This window comes from Notamacropus eugenii, chromosome 1 (assembly GCF_028372415.1).
Source record: "Notamacropus eugenii isolate mMacEug1 chromosome 1, mMacEug1.pri_v2, whole genome shotgun sequence".
NCBI lineage: Eukaryota > Metazoa > Chordata > Mammalia > Diprotodontia > Macropodidae > Notamacropus > Notamacropus eugenii.
The window spans coordinates 637244497-637247915 of record NC_092872.1 but is presented as its reverse complement, the minus strand read 5'-3'; the positions used below and the strand labels follow the sequence as shown (position 1 = coordinate 637247915).

The 3419-nt window shown below is 33.7% G+C and overlaps 1 long non-coding RNA gene across 1 annotated transcript in view; it reads left to right on the top strand.

Annotated features, from left to right (window-relative positions):
• The first annotated feature begins 511 nt into the window (after positions 1-511).
• LOC140520923 (uncharacterized) overlaps positions 512-3419 on the top strand; it is a 6437-nt gene continuing 3529 nt past the window's right edge. Inside the window, exon 1 of the long non-coding RNA XR_011972711.1 lies at positions 512-839. This is a non-coding gene — a long non-coding RNA (uncharacterized lncRNA). The remainder of the gene's footprint in view (positions 840-3419) is intronic.

Sequence of the window (3419 nt, the reverse complement as noted above, 5' to 3'; positions counted from 1 at the left end):
GGGAGAGAAAAAAAAATTCCTGAACGTTTCTTTTCTAGGTTTTACATACATCCAAGAAACTATCATTTAAACTCTAAAGGATATTTGTTTGTTTTAGTAGCATAGCAGAGAATTAATGTCATGGTGGAGGCGAGGGGGAGGCTCAACTGACAATTTAACTTGAAGCTTGATAACTGTTTATTCAAACGTGTTCTACAGATTTAAGTATTCTTTAAGAGATGGAAAAAAAATACAGAAATGTGTGTGTGTGTGTGTGTGTGTGTGTGTGTGTGTGTGTGCGCACATGGCTTTCAGAAAACTTAAGACACATGGAATAAAGTGCTTGGAAGTCTATTGAAATATTTACAAAACAAATCATTTACATTTCACATTTGTATATATAATACTCCAAGGCTCTCCAATAAGAGAACTGACTGTTAGCAACAGAAATATTTCAGCATCAAAATGGTTAATAGTGAGTATTATAGCTTCAAAAGAGCCTATTGGCTAACCCTAAAGGATGCCCTGCAGTTGTTGTTAAACTCATCAGATGAAACTAGCCTTCTCAGCTAGCCCTTAGATTTGTCTGCTAACAGTAAAAATCCTATAATAAATCGGTAACATATGTTGCCAGACAAGGATAAGTGATATAAATAAAAAGCCTAGGAGACCTAACCCAAGTACAATGTGAAAAGAATTTAACTTGCAATCTATTTGTTGACTAATTACCATTTGAAAAGTCATTTGAAAGTGTTAACTGTTATTTGCTTATATTCTTCCTTATGTTTCTCTGTTTCTCCTCTTCAGATTGCTTTTTAACCAAAATATTCTTCGTGATTGCCTGCTTTGCGGCTTTGGGGGTAAGTCCCAATTTTGCACAACCTTAAAGAAATGCCTAACATAACAGTTGCCAAAAGGGCTTCCGTGGCCTGATTTGGGGGTGAAATATCCAGGGGTGTGGCTGTGAACAATGAAATAAAGTGAAGGTGTTTTCTTTTCAGCGTCTGAGGAGGATGGGGTGGGATTGTGCATATGCAAACAAAGCTCCCATTAGGAAAACCAGCCCTGGGATGGAAATGACAAATCTCAGAACCCATACAATCAATTATTTTCACTAGCACTTAAAATATAGAAAACAAAATCTGCTTGGGGAATTGACTGAATATTTTATTTCGCTTTTTTTTATTGAGACATCCTTTGAAAAATGACATAATATAAGTAGTTTTACAAAGCAACAATATAATCAATCTTGAAACTAGAATATAAATCAAGGATTTCATTAACTGCTGGTAGCCAGTTTAAATTGTAGTCTTGTCCATAATGTCTATCTATCTATGTATGTCCAAGTTATATTAAAAACCTTTAAATGGCTTTGTAATATCAGCTACATCTAGCTATTATAATAATTAATGATACTGTTTTATAAATCAATATATGTATTCTTGATAAATTCATATCCAGTTAATGGTGTAATTTAAATAAAAAATTAATGTAATAAAGGACATGCAGAAATGGGCAGGAAATCTTTAAAGGTTAAAAGACAAATTTGTCTAAATTCATTCTTTTTCGAAACCTGTTTTGAGAAAGTTCCACAATGAAAAATCAGTTGAGACTCATCTAACTTAATGGTAATCTGACCAGGTTTTTTTTGGTAGGATTACATTTGTTAGTTATTTCTTATTTTGCCCATAAAGTTTGCAATAAATATTTAAAATGCTACTGGACCTTTTAATGACATTAATAGATTTCATGTTTATTTAACATTCCCTAGAAAACTAAAGAAAACCATAGTAATTAAAATATATGAACACATAAATTACAAATGTCCTCTAGTTAAATTTTTAGTCAATTAACCTGATGTTCAACATTTCAAAAGCTGAATGCTTATTTTATTCATTTTAAAAGAGGATGGGAGGACAGAGTATGTTTGAATTTATACTTTTGAGAGCCAAAAAAGGAAAGAAAAAAGGTTTTTCCCTTTATATCACCAAATTAATAGCTTAGAAATTTCAGAGCAAGAAATGCACAGAAGACCCTGAAATTGCCTTCTTTATTTTCACATTTCTAGTAAGTGGAAGAGTTTGCTCACCAAAACACACGAAGTCTGCCTGGGGTTCTCTAAAAATCAACATCCACCCAACGTATTTGAAAGAATAACAGGATTTAGAAAAACAATTAAACGCTGCAGACGATCAAATGTGGTTCTAAATCTCTCCAAATAGCATCTCATTCTGTTTATAGGGAGAGCATTTTACAAAAAAATATCCTTCAAAATTATGCAAAACAGTAAAGCAAGCTGTCCACGCTGACATGATGCAGGAATGTTATTTTAATCCACTGAGATTTTCTGACATTTTTCTGAACATTGCTGTACCTTATTTAGAGTGGCAACAGAGACTTGTGCAGTTTCTTTTGACGCTGATGGGTAGTTCAAAATGTTACAGGAGAGGGGAAAAAGAGATTTGCTGCCAGTCACTTCAGCAATTCAGCTACGGGAGCAATTACTATTTGTTCAAAGTTTACATTTCCAAATGAAGCTAAAATTGTGAAGCGACTTCACCGGTTTGCTGGGGCTGTGTTTGGAAGGGAGGAGGGAAAACAGCCCATTGTGACTCCACGTTAAAGTGCACTCAAGTTACTGTAACCATTTAAAATCCATTGTGTTTTTAGATGAAACCAGCAGCAAAACCACTCCTAAGAGGCTTAATTTAGGTTTTATAGGACGAACATAAAAAAGACCAGGTTATGGCAACACATTGAAATATGTGGTACATTTTAAATATCTTCATTTTAAAACGTATGTTTATTTTTCCTCCTGGGACCACTAACTTGGGTTTCTACAGACAAAGCAGGGACATGCTACATTCTTAAAAATTATCTGTGAAGGAAATCACATTCCAAGACATGTTGGAACATTTTTATTACTGAAGATAACCTCTTAATTATATCACTGCCTTCCACTTGTTAATCAGGGACATCCAACAATTAACTATAAAGTGGGTATATATTTAAAAGAATATGTAGTTATCAGTGATTAGAGACATAGGGCTTTTTTTTCTATTCTCATATTATTGAATTAATTAGTTCAGCCCTTCTATAAATTTATTTATCTGCTTTAAAACATTGCATGGCACTTACCTCAGGAAAAGGGTCAAAATACATTGGATAATGTTGCTAATTGCTATGAATGACATCCTGTAACTGTTATTGGTTTTCCCCTCTGCTCCTATTTGAACCAGTTTTAGGTAATTTATTTATTTATTGAGAAATCATGAGGATCTGGACATGTGTTTTCTGAAATCATGAAATGATGTAAATGAAATCATTTTCCAGTGGTGTTTGTCTAACCTCCTATGTAGTTCTTCCGGTCAACCAATCTGTGCCATTAAAACCAATCAAATTATGCAATGGTGACTTCTTTGGAAGCCCTCCCAATCAGA